Source organism: Cydia strobilella, chromosome Z, assembly GCF_947568885.1.
Source record: "Cydia strobilella chromosome Z, ilCydStro3.1, whole genome shotgun sequence".
NCBI classification, from domain to species: domain Eukaryota; kingdom Metazoa; phylum Arthropoda; class Insecta; order Lepidoptera; family Tortricidae; genus Cydia; species Cydia strobilella.
This window is the reverse complement of record NC_086068.1, coordinates 51,725,059-51,744,893: the sequence shown is the minus strand read 5'-3', so window position 1 is coordinate 51,744,893 and position 19,835 is coordinate 51,725,059. Positions and strand designations below refer to the sequence as shown.

The following is a 19,835-nucleotide window of genomic DNA, read 5'->3' as shown; positions in this document are numbered from 1 at the left end:
CTGTTGTCTTTTTTTTCAATACATGTACCTAAAATGAATGTATGTTCCGATTCCAGATATAATGTAAGGCGACACGGAAGGTCCAGGAGCGCGGACGTCGCGGGTGGCGCCACAAGGCTCGCTGCCAGTAGCGTATCCACTTTCATTGTTTTCTGGCCTATATAGTAAACAAGTATTTTTGCTATAATTTATCGTAATGGAGAATTTTAGCATTATTTTTGTATCGTGTCCTTTCTATTCCGATTGTTGTTATGGCGTATGCCATATATGAACAAAAAGAGGAAATCATAATAACATTCCATGGTTTTATTTATTATGTATAGCGTTGTTTATATGACATACATATTTTCATGTGTGCCGTATGGCAGTAATAGTGTAATGTTAATGTTAATGATTGTGTAACTCATCTAGCTCTTTATTGTGCCAGCTTTTATGAATTAAGGTTCTTTCGTACTTATTATAATACCTAGTGGTTATTTCTTGCTTTTATGTGGTTCAGCCATTAAGTATATGAAATTATAGCAAAAATAGATAAATGAATAATGTTTATGTGTAAAATATATATTCTATACTGAATCTTTTATCTCATAGACCCGTACAGTTTACGATTATTGTATTGTGTATTCAATATGTCACGATGTATTATAAAGCTAATGATAATTCAATTCTGCATAGTGATAATGCTAGCTAAATATCGTAATTAGGCAATGCTATTTTCTAAATATTTGCTGTATGCAAGGAGCTGATAGTTTCAGGTATTTATAGTGAGAAGAGGAATGAACGAGCGCATTTGATTTTTATATATAAAAATATAAAGTTATATGAGGACATTACAACTATGCATTTAATTTGTACCTTAACCCGATCCTTTTGTGGCTGTCAATTCATGCAGCTCAGTATGACAAACAAATGTATTGCATAAAGAAGAATAATGTCTTGGTCTAATCATCATGAACGGCTGAAATGATAGTCAATCTGACAATCGTACTCACGAAACCTCCCGAACAAAACGGCAAGTAATCGTGACGTCACGATCACCGAGAATCCGTCTTGAAGTGTGGAAAACAAGAAAATTGTGTGCAAGAAACAATCTGTCTTAAGAAATGTAAGAAATCGAGCTTTATTTTTTCCTTTTTGGAAGTTGAAAAGACTTAAAATTTCAAAGAATGGAGTCTTGTATTAAATATATTAATAACGGGTCACTCACGTATTTAAGTCGAAAAACGCTCGACATGTTTCACTCCGTACCGAGGAGGATTACCACTTATCATTCATCAACCTCTTTAATTAAACGATATCGTCACTTGTAATGAGCCGAGTACATATGGTCTTTAACTGACATTGTCATTCAGATGAACAATACAATATATGTATACAAACATCACACACAGGGTGCAAAATTACGTAATTTTTACGCCATCCGCATGAATTGTTCGAGCCCTGCGGATGACGATTGTACCTAGTGTCAATATTTACTTGTTGGACCAGCAATGTACTACGAAACATCACTGTCAGGTCGGAGGCTGCGACTGCTTAAGAGGCCACAGCTCCGGCTACTAACTGGAGCCATAACTGGCCACGCCCCACTAAACAAGCACTTACTAACCATGCGTGTTACAGATAGCCCCCTTTGCAGGGCATGCATGGAGGCAGAAGAGACAGCCGCCACGTCATCCTCGTATGTGCAGGGGTGGCAAAATACCGGGCACAATACCTCTGTTCGCCGGGGTCTCTCCCAGAAGTCGTCGGCAACATCAAGGGTCTGCTAGGCTTCTTGGAAGGGTTGGGTTGGCAAGAGTAGTGCCAGCAACCCATCACGCAAAATAGGCGCAATATATGACGTCGAGTTGCCAGAAACCAAGCCCGCGAAAACCTATAACCTATCACTGTCAGGTGACCATTGTCACCGTGGTGAAACAGCTTAGTATCGCAGTAAATGAGGGCTATCGGTTTTTTTTTGCTCACCAGTTGGCGCCTCTGTTGATGGTGGTCCAAAAGACTAAAGAACAGCTGTCAGTCATTGAAGTGACAAGTGACATTTGACATTTCGAACTATGGAAAAGACCACCATCTACACTAGCGCCCCTAGCGGCGAATTCATACGCGTTAGCCCTCATTGCTTGGTCTCGTCGTGGCGTCATCGTCGAATTGTAGCCTAGAATGGGATTGGCCGGTCGAAGTATTTAGCAGATGGCGCCAGCGCCCCTGTCAATCCCTAAGGCCTCATTCGCACGAGAGCTTAAAAAAAGTTGCGTGTGGTACTCAACCATAAGTAAGAGCGAGAAAGCGATATCTCATTCTCGCTGTTACTTATGGGTGCGTCAAGCTCTCGTGCGAATGGGGCCTAAGACCTCATACTCACGAGCGCTTCTTCAACGCGCGTTAAAAAAGCGTTTAAATGGCAAATGGAAACATGTGTATTTATTCACACGATGGCGGTAGCGCTTTTTATCAAGCGTTGTTGGATTTTCAACTTTAACCCTTGGTCTTTAAATCGAATTTAGCGTGCGGGCAGATTCAAGCGCTTTTTAACGCGCGTTGAAAATGCCCTCGTGTGTAGGGTCTCTAAAATTGACAATTTTTTTTTTGGAATTGTATGCCCTGGATGCGAGCTCTTTAAGCCAAATCTCATAGAAAAAGGGGCAAGCTATGATAGCGCCATCTATGCAAACCATTGACAGTTGCCAACCCCATTGCCCGTGTTAAACGTGCTATAAGAGACATCTCGTGCCACGTTGAACTAACTAACGCTTATGCTGCGAGTTATAAAGAAAGAGATAGGCTCAGATGTACACTCGTTTTCCAGCAGATAGCGCTACGTTTGCCATCGGTCAAATTAGTGTGAAAATGCGATTTTAGGGTTCCTAGTTAACTACGGAACCCTAAAAACGATGATTTCCTTACAAAACAGTTGTCTTTGTCTAATTCCTTCATGGTATATGTTGTGTCGTGTAATTTCCGTAGTCAGAAATATAGTTCGTCAAACCAAATTGTCATGCAGTAAATAAGAACAAAAAAAAACTACACTCATCCTTTTCTTTTGGGTGCTAGTACTAGTGTAAGACAAATATAGTATGATTCTCTCTTTGAAATGAGACAGTCCTTTGACAAACTATACTTTGCCGATATAGATATATTTATTCTGGCCCGCGTTACGTAATTTGATTTGAACTATAGTAGGTACAGTCGCCATCAGATATATCGAGGCGGCCAAGATGCTCACTGCTCACAAATATCTGAACACGCCTCTATTGTCAAAGCGTTAGAGTGCGTGCTCATATATTTTGAACACCTCGGCAGCTCCAATATATCTGATGGCGACTGTACTACTACCGTTCCCACACCTTCATACTTAGTTTTAACCAATAAGAAATACATACAGTCGTGTGCAATATAATAGCAGTCAATGAAAATGAAAATTAGGGGAAAACGATAACTTTAGATCAATTATATTGCATCTTTTTTAGGGTTCCGTATTGCCCATAGACGTAGTATATACAAGTAGTTATAGACGCGCCACCGAGCGACCGGGGGTAAGAGAGAATATTTATATAAAATTTGAGCAGCATACGATTTTTTCTCTTTCACTCTTATAAATTTCGGTATTTCGCCATCGCCTCCTACCTATACGATGCCACCCGGTCGGTGATAAGGACAAAGCATGACACTATTTTCTCTTTCCTCTTATAGGAATCGCAATAAGACTATCTTTCTCTATCAAAGAGTGTCCGGCCCTTGCATTGGCCAGTAAGAAGGTCTCGTCTCTTAAAACGTAGTGGTTATACCTATATACTCTTTGCCCATGTCCTACAGAAAAAAATAAACTTTTCTCTAAGGCCAGGCAAGCACTACGATTTTTTGTCGTGCGATAATTTTGTCGCAAAAATGCAAGGTATGTGTTTATATGTCAGTGCGCGCATATACGACAAAAAAATGTATTACAGCGCGATTCTAAAATCGTGTCTCAAAAATTAAAATCGTAGTGCGCGCTTGGCCTAAGACGATCTTCGTAGCAGTATACGTACTACTAGTCCATCATTCGGACTTTGTTGTTGGTTTTTGACCAAACACTTGGTTGTGTTTGTTCGCTTGAGGCTCTAAATGATAGTGTCGTTCATGACAAAACAAGTAGTCAGTCAAAAATCAACAAAGTCCGAATTGGTCCGAATGATAGTACACTGAGACGAAGATCATCTCATAGAAAAGTTTTTTTCTGGATGACATGGGTTTAGATGTAAAGCTTTAATTCGAAATAATAGGCAAGATAATAATTTACAATTATAAAATTAATAATAATAAATAAAAAAATATTATAGGACATTTTTACACAAATTGACTGAGCCCCACGGTAAGCTCAAGAAGGCTTGTGTTGTGGGTACTCAGACAACGATGTATATATATAATATACAAACACTTAAATACATAGAAAACAACCATGACTCGGAAACAAATATCTGTGTCATCACACAAATGAATGCCCTTACCGGGATTCGAACCCGGGACCATCGGACCATCAATTATAAAAAAAGATCCAATATCTTAAGTTATAATTTTCCCCTAAATTTCATTTTCTTATTGACTGCTATTATATTGCACACAACTGTATACCCCATACCCTTATCACTAATTAGTTATCTGTGTGTAAAATTCCAATCAAGTTCATTATGAGGTGCTTATGTGATTGAGCAACAACAGCAAACAAACAAACAAACATACGCACTTTCACATTTATAATATTCGTAGGATTATTCAATTCAACACCGGCAGATGTACTCTGGCTAGGCTAGTTAGTTACGTGACGCGTTTAAAGGTAAGTTTAGACTACGGCACTATACGTACTCTCAGTGTATACACTCACACTCACACTGAGTATCTATGTGTGCGCACTAGTGTCTCTAATTGGGACATTTATTGTGACACGATAATTAGTGTCGCTGTCGAATCATCGGCTGTGTGAACACGTTGTGTCTGGACACCTATTGTTGATACATTTTTGACAGATTTGACATTTTTCTGTACACTCCTAGAAGATAGCCCTCCTCCTAAGATCCGCAAGAGAAATAACCCTGTGGAGACAACCACTATGAAACCTTAACAAGGCTTAAACAATACTATCGTCACGCATCAACAACTAGGTACCTAGTATAGGTAGTACAGTCGTCATTAATATTAGCGAATGAAATAACGCGCCAAAAGTATTTGCCACTGAAACTTTTCAGGGTGGCAAATATTTTACACTCTTTACTGTATAATATGAGAATGGTTGATAATTTTGACGCGTAGTCTGTCTGATCCGCTAAATTGTATGCTGACTGTAACTAATAGTAGGTTGCAATAGTAGATAGGTACCATACAGCATATAAATACATTACTAAGTAAGTATTTTAACTTGTGCTCGTTTCTACGTTCTGTGACCGATAATTGACACTTACAGCTTACTTTTCTAGATCACAATTTAGGAATACAGAGAGTAAAAAGTTAATTAACAATAATGTAAATTGCCCTCATTTTCGGATGGTGAACGAGTTAATCGACATCGAATGGGCATAAATTACGAATGAAATTATAACCCGTAATAACAATCAATGATGTGCTGAACCACGCTTAGCAAAACTTAGTCTTAGGTTACCTACTCGTCGTACATCGGCTCTAAAGGGGCCCACTGACTATCAGTCCGCCGGACGATATCGGCCTGTCAGTTGTTCGGAACTGTCAAATTTTTGTTCTAACTGACAGGCCGATATCGTCCGGCGGACTGATAGTCAGTGGGCCCCTTAAGTAATGTTTCTGCAGTTCAGAGCCGATGTACGAGTAACCTCTAAGACCAAGTTGTGCTAAGCGTGGCTCAGGATATCATTGATTGTTATTACGGGTTATAATTTAATTCGTAATTTATGATAATTCAATGTGGATTAAATCGTTCATCATTCGAAAAAAAAAAATGAGGGCAATTCGCATCGAGATGAAAATATTTACATTATTGTTAATTAAAATTCTAATAATACCCTTAATTCTCTGTATAGTAAGTAGCTACATAGCTTCCGACTGGCTAAAGACACAACTCCCAACTCCCGTGAAACTGACAATTCTGACATATATAATCAATTTGGAGCGAAATATGTAGAGTAATTTTCTGATGAAGAACTTAAGTAATCCATTTTAATATAGGTACTCAATTCATAGTAATAGAATTATGGTTAGTGTTTAACATTCGGACCTTTTAAATCAGTCTAACTACATATTTATAGATTTATGCTCTTTGCAAATCTATAATCATCTGTTTTTACACATCTGTGTACTATATGTGTCGCTTAACTTCAAACTCGGGTAAATCCAATCGACCCTCTTAGGAAATATCTACCCTATTACCTTTTCTTAATACTAAAATCGCAAAATCTGACTGTTATTACCCGAGTTTGAAGTTAAGCGACTCATATACAAACCGATAACTTTTGTACCTTAATGCCGGGGCCACACTAACGGAAAATGCCGGGAAACGTTGTTGATTATAATTTCAGTGTGGCCGTATGAAAAACGTCCAATTAATGAGATAATTAACGCGTTAGTCCCCCCGGCATAAAAAAAGGCGAAAACTGAATAGGTACAATATCTCAATATCTTTGACGTGTGACTAGTCATAATGCGAACGCGCAACGGTCGCGCTATAGAGGCAAATGTCAGTCAGAAGTAAGCGAGTCGTTTAACTTCACACGCGGATAAATCCAACCGTCAGATTTTGCGATTTTGGCATTAGGAAAAGGTAATAGGGTAGATATTTCCTAAGAGGGTTGAATGGATTTATCCGAGTTTGAAGTTAAGCAACTCAAGTATGCGATCGTGCCGAACGTGCCGAACCAGTGACATGGCCAGTGAGATAGCCGATCGATTGGAAACCGAGGAAACACGAGATCAGTCAGTCGATCCCGTTGAATAATGAACATTGCTTTTCGAGTCGACTGGACAAATATGCAAACAGGGGATGTTACTTTTTACTACGGGTAAGGTTTCCAGTAGACAACCCTTCGTTATCAACTTAGAATTCGAAAAGATAGATAGGTAGAATGCCTTTTGGCATTAAGTCCGCCATGTGCACAAATGTACAAACATTTTTCCTTGTTTGTGCAATAAAGTTTAAATAAATAAATAAATAGGTCTTTCGAAAGTAGGGATCTCAAAATTATTTTTGCGACTCGTTTTTGGGAGATTTTTTAGAGTTAACTGTCTCTCTCTGCCATTTAAATGGTTGCCGCGAAAAAAAAATCTAGTCCTTACCTAATTTAGGGTAATAAATTAATAAAATATTGCCTGTTATTTGAAATTTGGCACAGTGTGGCTACATTAGGAAAGAAGAAAAAAAAAACCGTTGCCATTATAAGTTAGTCATAAAAGGTGCTATTAATTCTGTTTAATGTCAAAGTCCTCTGTGGACTGTGCCTATGGTAATATACAAGCAGCACTAGTTGATGTGCACCCGTTTCTAGAACATAATTACGTACTTACATGTTTCCGCAGTTTGAGCACTTGTCGCCTAAGCTTGCACAAGATCCGGAGCTGGCTTCCTTTCTAGCGCTGCCCAAGGCCCTCGATCCCTCTCGACGACCTTAATCGTCTAGGCCTAGGCTAGAGGACAAGTGCAATTAATTCATCTGATGGCTATCTGTAATATCTGTATCCCAGGGGCCCGTTTCTCAAAAGCTTGTAGCTTGTATTACAAGTGGAAGTCCCTTTCTAACAAAAGCTGTCAAAAAGTCATATCCGCTTGTATTACAAGTTACATGCTTTTGAGAAACGGGCCCCAGGCAGGATTTTATGGAGACTGCTGTTGGTTGTTCATGTACACAATGGTTTAGCGACAGATTTAATATATTTTCAAACTAGAAGATGAAATGTTTGTTTTTAGGGTTCCGTACCAAAAGGTACAAAAGGAACCCCTAATGGTGCGACTCTGTCCATCTGTCTGTCTGTCTGCCTGTCACATTGCTAAATATCTCGAGAACTACTGAAGCTATCGATTTGAAATTTGGAACAGTTATGAACAACGCTAACCCAAACACATTGGAAGTGTAATTTTTTTTTATTAATTATGAAAAAAGCCCAATATAAAGAGGGGGCAAAATTTCAGTCTAGTTACTAGGTCGAGTGGTCATTTGAAAGAGCTCGAACTGAACATAACAAAACAATTTTTTATTTGTTTTTCATAGAAATAAAAAATGACTTACGAAGGAAAATGTGAAAAAAATACCCCCGACCCTTAGGTCCAAAGTTTACAAACGAAAAATTATATTTTTTTTACATAATAATAAAATTATCATAAATATTACCGGGAAAATATAATATCACCATCACCTCTATTTTGAAAACTTTTTTTCATTATCATAAAACATTTTCTAATTTAATTTGTAATTTATGTATGTTATACTTGAAATGTCTATGAGATTACACTAAAACACCTTTCAAATAAAACAAAAATTGTTGAAATCTGTTCACATGATAAGGAATTATCCCTGAAAACCAACATACATACAGGCCACGCAAATTAGTTAGCCAATTTGCCGATAGATGGCGCTGTACACAATTACGCTTAGTATACTTCTGGTCAAAAGTCTTTCGTGATTCTATTTACATGAGAAAATTGAAAGTTTGTACGGAACCCACGGTGCGCGAGTTAAACGAACTCGCACTTGACCGGTTTTTTTTTAAATGTGTTAGATGTAAAGAAAACAATATCTTCTTATTTTAACCTAAAGGAACCCAGGATCTTTATTTATTATTATTAGGCAATCTAAACAAATAAAGAGAGCTATTAAGAAAGCGTCTGCTATGGGGAAACTACGTCTTATTGGGATTAGTCCGATGCCTTCACTATGTTTAATCACCTAAGGGCACCTGGTAATGTCACATAATATTCATCATTTCATTCAGGATATTTGTCAATTATAAGATAACTTTGTCAATCATAACCTAGCAATTGTCTAATGTTGCTTTTACATGTTTGATGGATGACGACATTTACCTATTCCCAAAGGTAATTTTCCTGGACGGTTTCACGCTATTAACAAAATATGATATAATCAATCGTTTCAGAAGATCCTTCAATAAGAAATAAGTTTTTGACGAAAAAATAATTTTTGGTACAAGCTTTTATCGCTGACTGTATTTTTCTTTCCACAGGCAACAGGCAACTAATACTCATCCATCCATCCTCTAACTTAGTGCGCGTTGTTTTATCACGGAGTTCCCATGGCCACCTCCTGTCTCCATCATCAGATCAGCTTCATGTCATCAGAATATTGCATTGTCATCCGATTTACATATGTATGTCACCTCTATCGGAAATGGGGAAATCTAACTAACAAACATACCTACATATGTAGGTATACTAACGAAGCAAGTTAAATAAAAGCTTGTAAAAACCTTAAATTGCTTAATAAAATCAATTTATGCGTAAGCCGTACATGGAAATAGCAAGGAAATTATTCATTAAGACTATAGTGGACGACTGCTTCTCTATACAAACGTAGTCCCTATTTTCCTCCTTGGTTATTGACAATATGGAAAATGTTTTTACATGGTTTTTACACAATTTATTGTACATTCTTAATTGCTTCCGTTAATTTTTTTTTATTATTATACATTAGAAGCCAAAAACAAATTCATACATTTTTTATAAAGCACCTAATAATACATACCTACTCGTAGTTATAAAATCGAAAAAATCAAACTTTCATTTTCTCATACATAATACTTGTTTGTACACCACAGAGAATAAGTTCATAGTCAATAAACAAAATTTCTGTTATTTAAACCTACATTCTAAAATTGCTTCTAGTTCTCTGCCATTGTTACAAATTCCGTTTGTGACATATGCCTACTTATGCGTAGGCAATTAGGCATCTACTTGCCTGCTCTCTTGACGAAGTTTGGATATGGTGCAACATTAATTAAAATGACGCGTCAAATTAAACATTGTACGCTCAGAATTTAATAAAGATTTACGAAGCTGTAATTGGTTTATTAAGGCTGGGTTTAGTGTATACCTACCTATTAACAGTTAGGTACCTAATACTTAAGCTGGGAGCCAAAGTTGCAAAATGGTTACATTAATGATTAAAGGAGCGACTGTGGATACTTCTACCACCTATTCTTATTGCTCAGTCGTCACGGCACCGGTGAATTCTTATGCCCACTAGGATGTTTAGGGCCAATGTTCAATAAAAGAAATTAAATTTACCAGATTGCTCATATTGACCTTTTGAGGTTGTACTGCTGAAGACTAATTAAAAAAATTGAAGGCCTGAATGAATTTTTAATGCCAGTCTTATCGGTGAAGGAAAACATCGTGAGGAAACCAGACTAATCCCAATACGGCCTAATTTATCCTCTGGGTTGGAAGGTCAGATGGCAGTCGCTTTCGTAAAAACTAGTGCCTACGCCAATTCTTAGGATTAGTTGCCAAGCGGACTCAGGCTCCCACGAGCCGTGTCAAGAAGCCGGGATAACGCGAAGAAGAAGAGTCGTGCGTGAAAGAGGATCCTCTTGAGCCGGCCTCCTGTTTGATCTCTCCTGAAGGAAAGGTCGCAAGATACCACGGAAATTACTTCATTTATAAGGGATGATTAAAATAAATAATTTAGGCTCCCGTTGATTAAAAGAAGTAATGTATTTTACCATTTCTATTTTTAACAAGCTTGAAATGGGGGAGAGAAGTACCTAATGGGACTGTATTTTTAATGTTGTTTACGAGTAGGAAATTAGATTTCGAAAATTACTAAAGCTTTAATTTTTGAATTAACCTAGTTATATTTAAACCTATGAGCAATAGAGAGAGAGCGCTAAATAAATATCAAGTCGCCATATGTTTGTTAGGCCTAACCGTACTCTGGCGAGTGAATATGTAGGTCATACGGGTCAACTGATTATGGGGCCATCTCCGAAATCGCGAAAAATGCTGCTAAGCATAGATTTTTTAACGAAGTAAATAAACGTTTTATCACACTCGCTCAGTAAATGTGGAATTGCACGCAGGCTTAGCGGGAACTTAGAAAAAGCATTTTCCCTAGGGAATTATGAAGTTTCTAGTATTATAATTAACAGTTTTTTTGTCTTAAAATAGAAAAAGCATTTTCCCTAGGAAGTTATGAAGTTTCTAGTATAAAGGATGACTCACGTTAGACCGGACCGTGTCCGGACCGGAGATTCCGGCGCTTACTTTTCTATGACATGACAGGTGATCACGTGATGCTTTCCATAGAAAACGAAGCGCCGGAAGCTCCGGCCCGGACGCGGCCCGGTCTAACGTGAGTCATCCTTTATAATTAACAGTTTTTTGTCTTTATACTTCATTTTTGTATCGCAAGTGTAATGAAAAACATTGTGTGTAACTCGGGGCGTAATAATATTGCAAAGTCGAGTCTATAACTCTCGTTTGGAATATTTAACTTCCGCCCCATGTTGCACAATGTACTATCAACTTCTTCAAAATACAAAATAGAAACCACTAGAGGTACTTAATAAATAAGTAAACAAACAGTTACACAATAATATTTATTGGCCTTTAAAATCAATAATATGATGAAGGGAAATCAATAAAAAGAAAAACATTTAATACAAAATAGTAACCATGTAATGTGATTATTCAAAAATATGGAAGTCACATAATAATTTAAGCTTTATAAATTCTAATACTTTATACCACCCTAATAGTGGGATTTCTACTGTGGGAACAAGTGTTTGGTATTATTACTATGCTGTTTGTTTCTCTATTAAAATAACTAGTACTTACAAAACATACCTAACAGTACCTATGTAGTTTAATACCTACTTTAGACGAAGACGTATTTTTTAATGTTTTACTTTGAAATGTTGAAATGTTGTCAATAACACCATGTCTAATTAGAAATCATAGGTACCCATAATTATTATCTAAGTATGTATATATCTATATATAGGTAGGCATTTACATCGTCGCCTAGTACCCGTAGTACAAGTTTTGATAATTTGGGGCTCACTTTAGGGCCTAGGTCTAACTGTGTAAGATAATTTATGAATATTTGTTATTATCTACCTTCCGGGTCATGTGAGAATACTCGAGACCCCAGTACTCCGAAACGTAAGTACCTACCCTTTGAAATACTTATTTTGTGTCCCTATTTCCTAGGACAACAATACCTGTCATAGGTCATTAAGGTGGCGTGAATAGAATAACCGAAACCTGACACACACCTATCTATTGCTGTGTGATAGCTGACTAGCTGTAGATAAAATATATGCGCGTCCTCGTATTGTATGAAAAAAAAAACTGGACTATATGTCGTTAATTTTAGGGTTGAAACAATATAGTTATTTGTTGTACAAGGGGTCTAAGTTGTTGTTTAATCCCTCGTGTTAATATTGATATGCGAGCAAGCGAAAAATTCCAAAATTGTGTGGAATGGAACCTTAAGCGTTGCGAGGGCTTCAAGGCACGAGGGATAAACAAATTTTGCTCCCGAGTGAAACATACAAATTTGCACCTCACCAACGCGAGGAAAATACGAATTCAAATGAACGTTATGTTATTTACCATTCAAAATCATCACTTAAAAGTCAATTCTATCATAATAAGCCAACATGAGCAAATAATAGTACATTTCGATGCTAGTGCGGAAAGTTATCGAACGACGTTTTTCAATACGGTTGCGAAAAAATAAGAAAAGCAACAAGTAAGGAATGGAGTTCGAAACTTTTATATTATTAATTCTGTGACATCATTGACATTGACATTATGAAGAGGTGTTTTTCTAGCTTTTATTCGACTAGAATCTAGAATAGATTTTGTTATTATTATTGAACCCCCTTTACTGAACGTTTTTTTTCAAATGCATGTTCTATACAGAAACAATTGTAAATATTAAAACATTTTACTATTATTACCTAAATATCGTTATTTACGATTATTTGTGTATCGTATATTTATAAAAACAATATCGAATGTTGCCTTTGGAAACTTAAAACATTCTTACAGTAAGAAAATACGCCTCTTCTTTGACAGGCGTTCCGTTCCATTCAGACAACTTATTAAGAACGGTTTTTCAACATTAAAAAATAAACGTGTTATAATACTTATAATGATGAAGTGGTAAGTAATAAAATATGAAATATGCATATTTTTCGTATTCTTACATTAACAGTAGGTTTTTATGTTGATTACGACGTTTAAAGGAAACTAATATTAACACTCATCAATTAGTAGTCATGAATTAAACAAAATAAAATTAAAAAAAAATTGGAAAAGTAAAAAGCACTAGTTCGCGAAAACCAACTTTCCGCACGCTAAACAGCCACGAAAAGTAGCACTTTTTGAGCAACTGTATTAAAAAGATATTTGCATCTAATTAGTTAATTACTTTACCACTCTTGTGAATAAAATGCAACTTTTTCATCAGTTTCTGAAATAAGTATCAAGAGAGCCTTTATCAGTTGGTGTGGTGAAATAGTTATTTGTTTTACAAAGCGGCAAAGTCGTTGTTTAACCTCTCGTGCTAATTTTGATACCCGAGCGAACGAAAGATTCCAAAATTGAACCACGACCATAGTGTGGTTCGAAAAGTAGAATATTGAGCGTTGCGAGGGTTTCAAGGAACGAGGGTTAAACAAACTTTGCTCCCGAGTGAAACACAAAAAATTTCACCTTACCAACGCGAGGAAAATACTAACTGTGAAACGTTACATTGCATTCTATATTCTATAATCAGCATCAAAACTAGCGAATCAGACTATAGACAAAAATAGATGTCTCTTTATGTAGAACTTACACTGTAACGTAACGAATACTTTTGAACGCGAACTGTAGAGGTTTATCTCGAGTCGTAAAGGTATTCCAGGATGGAAGATACTTTTGGCGCGTTGTTTCATCCGCTGACTGCACAAAACGAAAAACGTTCTCGAAATGACCACTACTCTAGCTAGGTAATGCAGAAGACTGTTGGCAACGTTAGTTTAAACATCATCGTTAGGTAATAACAAAAATTCACTTTAATGCGTAATAGAGCTTGCATGCATACTCGTAGATATATGTTGCTACATTATGCACTGCTGCTGCTTCAATGGCCCACTGCACCGCCTTCCGTGTAGCCACGAGTTGCGTAACGCGTTGCACTAATAACGCCGCACCCGCTGCTGGCCGCCGCGCCGCCGCGTCGGCTCGCCACCCGCCGCCGCCGCCGCTGGATAGTTGGACACTGCCTATTTTTGCACAACTCAAATATCTGTCTTTTCCGTATAATAAAGTATAATTTGTGTATTACAACTTCATATGCAACACCTTACTCTTTTCAACGTTGGATAGTCTATGGCACTTCCAACTCAAGCATAAGAATTTTATCGATACGGTTTAGTCAATTATAAAAATTTTGAAAATAGAACTTCATACATTTCGATAAAATATTTCTTGTTTAAGGAGACTCGATTCAATGCAAATTAGCCTACTTAAACACGCTGCTGCGTCGCATCTGCTTTGTGATTGGTTGGCCAACGAAAACATTTTAGTTTATATTGTAGTAGAAACAATTGCTTCAAAAGTCAGAAACGCGCATGTGACACCCTTCATATAGCAACATCCATACCCTACGAAAACCGCTTAGCGTTGCTTGTTAGTCTCCAAAGGCTACGGTGGCCAAAATCGAGAAAAAAACTGTTTTAAAATTGAATTTAGCAAGGAGGAGGTACCAGGGTCTCATGAGTTACATGAGGTGTCGTTGACCAACCCGCCGGGGGCGCCGGGCCCGGCGGCCGGGACGCGTACGAGTATGAAGGTATCGCGGGCTGTGGTGGCAGCTCGCGTATCTTAGCTGTATACTCTTGGTTTGTTTACGTATACAATTCTACTAGTTGAAAGTATTATTTTTTTGTCTCGTAGAGAAAGTATTAATATTGGCCAGGAAATGAATGCCCAAAAAAAGGTATAGAGGGAAATGCTTGGAATACAATTTTTGACTTCGTAGCTTTGTTTGGACTAGTTAGGAGGTGAACATATTAAAAGTCCCCGGCCGTAACCCTGGTGCTGGGGAAGAGAGGGGGGTTAGAAGGTTCCATTTTTCGGTTTTTCGATTATATCTCGGAAACTATGCGTCTGAGCGACTTGGCCACTTATACAAAATGAAAAGAGATTTAATTTGTTACAAGTTTTATTCAGTCAAGTTTTTCGATATCTTATATAGTTTTCGAGATATCCGCTCTTGAACGTTTATTTAGGGCTCTCATTTTTATCTTAATTATCTATAGGTACATCAATGAAGCTGCTAGGCCGGGTTTGGTATCGTTTTCGTATAAATCGGGGGTGCTGAATTCATTTTTGGTATGAACATTGACACCATTCCTAAGTAAAAAATAAATAAAAAAATAATGTTTTTTTTAAACTCCTCTTTACGCTTAAACCTTGAAATTTGGTGCAGAGATGGTTTGAGTCCCGGGACAGTACATAGGATAGTTCTTTTAACCAAAACCGGCCCAGCAGCTTCACTGATGTAGATAATCAAGATAAAAATGAGAGCCCAAAATAAACCTTCAAGAACGGATATCTCAAAAACTATACAAGATATCGAAAAACTTGACTTAATAAAACTTGTAACAAATTAAATCTCTTTTCATTTTGTATAAGTGGCCAAGTCGCTCAGACGCGTAGTTTCCGATATAATCAAAAAACCGAAAAATGTAACCTTCAAACCCCCCTCTCCCCCCCAGCACCAAGGTTACGGTCGGGGACTTTTGATATGTTCATCTCCTAACTAGTCAAAACAAGGCTATGAGGTCAAAAATTGTGTTCCTAGCATTTCCCTCTATACCTTCTTATTGCTTGGCCTAATCTAATAGTGATATAATCAAGCTTTTCAATCTCGTACATTAACTTAAGCAAGTCAGCAAGCTTCGTTGCTTAAACACGGTACTCGACTGAAAAGCTCTATTATATCACTGTTGTATAAAATACTATTTCAACACACTTGCTTAAAACGAAGTTTTTATTCCACTGATTTTTGGCTCTAAATCCTAGATATTAAACACGCGTGCTTTTTCAGTATATTATAATAACACTCGTGCTTTTTCATTATATTATCCGACTGAGTTAAGAAGGTAACCGATTGCTAATAATATGCATGGAAACGGAGCCTTCTTAATTTGGTCGTATTTTTTTAAACCAACTAAGTAAGCGGTTTTAGAAGTTCAGAAGTTTTATCTCGCAAAACGTAATTTATAGATTACATTCTCTCGTAAATTACAATAATGAATAAACAAAACATTTGTTCGATTTAGTCTAAATCCATCGCTTATAAATACGAAGATATTAGTTTTTACCATTTTTGATATTGGCTGTTTGTCGATTCCGTTCGCGCCTTTGAGAGATTGCGCTCAGAAAAAATAACGCGCCATTTTCCGTCCTATGTCGTACGACATTGGGATAGTTGGCAGGTGTGAATTCGATGCACTCATGTAGACAGCTCTTTAAAAAAATTAATATATTGACCTATTTACTCGCTTTACTTGTATGAAATTATAATGTTTACGCGCAAAAATATTGATAAATTCCAGCGGTCGATTATGCTTAACGGAATAACCCGTCAAACGGGGCGATTACTGGCTGTGCCGCGGGCGGCTAGCGCTGCCCGACAAAAACCCGCGAGTAATAGGTCCGTCGCTGTATGAACGTCTACCCGCCACTATCGAATGAAAGCTCTGACGACATGTTTGATTGCCGACTTAAAGAGCTGCTATTATCGACATCGCTGTACTCTGCTAAAGAGTACAGTGAAAAATACAAATATTAATATCTTATTTTTGTTTGATATTAAATTGTAAATTTTTGATTTTATATTATCGTATTGTATTGTTTTTTTGACATTTTTTATGACTTTCTGACATTAGATTAACTAGGAAGCCCTAGTATTATATACAACATTGACATTTCATATTTAAATTACTTCAATTCAGAATTTGACTATTTTATTTATAAATTTTATTTCTTTTTGTTCACATTATTGGTTTGTATGATTATCTTATTTTTTGTTTTGTTGCTTATTATTATTATTGGTTTACATTTGACGATCTTTTTGTGAATTTGTGATATTTTTAAGTGAAAATAACATGTAATTTCCAATTAGAAATAAATATATCTATCTATCTAGTTTCGCAAGTTTTTAGTTTAAATATTGACGAAAATTTCCATTTCAAGTTTTGAAAATTAAGAATATGTCGGATCTGGGCCTGGGGTGTCGTCGTCAGTAGGTTCGTGCATGGTGGTAATCACGAAATAAGATCCTATACGTGAAGTTCAAATGTGTATTTTCAAATCACAATCACAATAAAACAACGTGGTGTGTTCGTCGCAGAACTAGCTTAACGTCCGTCACGATTGAAGGCACGATCCAGAATGGCCATCCTTCCTTTCCGCACCGGCTTTTATAGTCCGATCACCACCTGACACCTGACCTGTCACTTTGTTTACCTTGAAGTTAGCCAACCAACTGTTACTAGTTCTGCGTCGACCGCACCCAAGCAAAATGCTTGACGTTTCCGAGAACTGCCAATAGATGGCGTTACAAATCAGTAAACGATGGCGCCGACGTAACCCGTCGTCACCCTGCGACAAATACATAAATTTGACGCAGCGAGAAGTATACTATACAAGATACAAGCAAGAACCGCGAATGTTAGCCTTTTACCATCACAATCGCGTGAAAAGTTCTTAGCGGCATATGAAACCTTTGTACAATGGAAAACCTGTAAAAACGCCCAATTCATATTCATATTCATATATTTATTGATAAAGTAAATTTTATCTCGGAAAACGTGTAGTTACCTGTCCATCAAAATAGGCTGCCTTGAACAAGGGCGATTACTGGGTATCCTGTGCACACCTTCGTAGCACTTTTACTAAGAAGGGAAGACTTTTAGCAAAAACTCAAAAACGGCTAAACCGATCATGTTCGCTATAGTTTTGATTGAAAGTCGTAACTAAGCTTTACTTGCACTTTTTTCATATTTTTTTGGACCCACGGGGGCGGGGGGATGTTAAATTTTTTTCCTTCCATGCGATTACCTATTTTCGAAAATGTTATGTTTATCAAAAATGGATAATGAAGACTTCTATTCGTTTTGTAAGACCTATCCAACGACACTCCACACCACCACACTTTAGGGTTGATGTCAAACAAAATTACCCCCACTAGGGGCTACCCTAAAACAAATTTTTCTTCTTTTTATTGCACGACTTTGTCAGCATGACTGATTTCAGCTTTTTAGCACTAACGACCATGGAGCAAAGCCGCGAACGGACAGACGGACAGACAGACATGATTAAATTGATCAATATACAATAAATTGTGTTAACATATTATCCATAATGTCAATATCCAGGGAGGAAAATGGGGACTACGTTTGTATGGAGAACACTGCGGTCGTCCAATATCCTCTGAAGATGCACAAATGATCTAACCCTTGAGTTAAGTAACTATGTACTTAATTTTCATGATTTTTTGAGAATTGAAATGAACAATGTACTGTTTTGAAATTTCACTTAAATTTGTGGGTTATAAAAGTCTAGCTCTTAGACGTTAAACTTTAGACTTGTTATTTTCCAAGTTCTGGTTGAATTTCTTTCATTATTTTAAACGTCTAGATATTGATTTTAAACAAAACAATATTTTGTCATTTTCGCATATTTATATAGTTTGCAATTGCAAATCGCGAATCACATTGTCAAATACAATTAGTATAAGAATTCTGACCTCTCCGACAAACCTTCAGAACGAGGCGGTTACTTTACATTTATTAGTCGTTCAAAGTTTGGTAGACTACCTAAGGTAGATTCGTAACAAACGAAATTTTCTTAGAAATCCACTACGATTTTAGGTCACAAATCAAATTGGAATAGTCTGTACATGTAAGCACGACACAAGTTAGCGTAGTTCTGGATTTACCTAATTCTCAGAGCATAGATACCTAGTTCTGCGGGAGTATACGTACGACATCCCGAGGTCGAGGCTTGCGCAAATATTTAGATGGTTTTCCTGCTTCGGCTGGATACTGGGCATTGCATAATGCGTGTAATCTGCGGTACCAACGCCGAAGTAATTTTGCCGGTTCACGGGATCGAAATAAATATAACTATCGACCGAGTAGTATCGTAAGTAATCCTAACACCAGCCAGATGATAGCTACTTGACTTAATAACCTTACCAGTTAATAGTGCCTAGATATAAAATCCTTACTGCATTTATTTATTTATTTTTATTATTTTATTTTTACAAGTGTTTGATGGATAATTTGAAATAAATATTCAACTTGAGTTGTAATACGCGACAGGCGTAATGATGTAAGCGGAAAGCTGATAAAAAATACGAAATGCAATGTGAATTCATTCGAGAACGCATAGTTCATAAAACGCAAATAATAATATATTTAGAAGCCTATTGACAAAACCATGCTATGTGCTAAAGTGCTGAGAACGCAGTACGTAGGGGAATACGGGATAATCACGAACAACTAAGGAAGTTTTGGAATAAATCAAAAGATAGTAATTTCTCGGTTAACTGTAATAGCTTCTTCTGAAAGGTAAATTATCGTACTTTTAACTACTACAAACCAATATTAATTTCTCTTTATTTAATCAACTTATATAACAAAAACAAAACCTCTTAGTGTTCGTGTTTACCCGACACTGGTCGGACAATCACGAACACCTAATGGGACAGTTAAGATCGTTCACAATTGACCCAGACCAGCCTAGAAATGGGATCATAAACGACAGATTAGTCAGGATTAAATTTAAATTTTAAAAACGTTCATACCCTGCCCGGCAAAAA

General features: G+C 37.0%; 1 protein-coding gene across 3 annotated transcripts in view; it reads left to right on the top strand.

Annotated features, from left to right (window-relative positions):
* LOC134753949 (formin-binding protein 1-like) overlaps nucleotides 1-836 on the top strand; it is a 96,121-nt gene extending 95,285 nt beyond the window's left edge. For all 3 annotated transcript variants that reach the window (XM_063689978.1, XM_063689977.1, XM_063689976.1), the window contains one exon: nucleotides 57-836. The gene's annotated coding sequence lies outside the window, so the exon portion shown is untranslated. The remainder of the gene's footprint in view (nucleotides 1-56) is intronic.
* The last annotated feature ends 18,999 nt before the right edge of the window (nucleotides 837-19,835 follow it).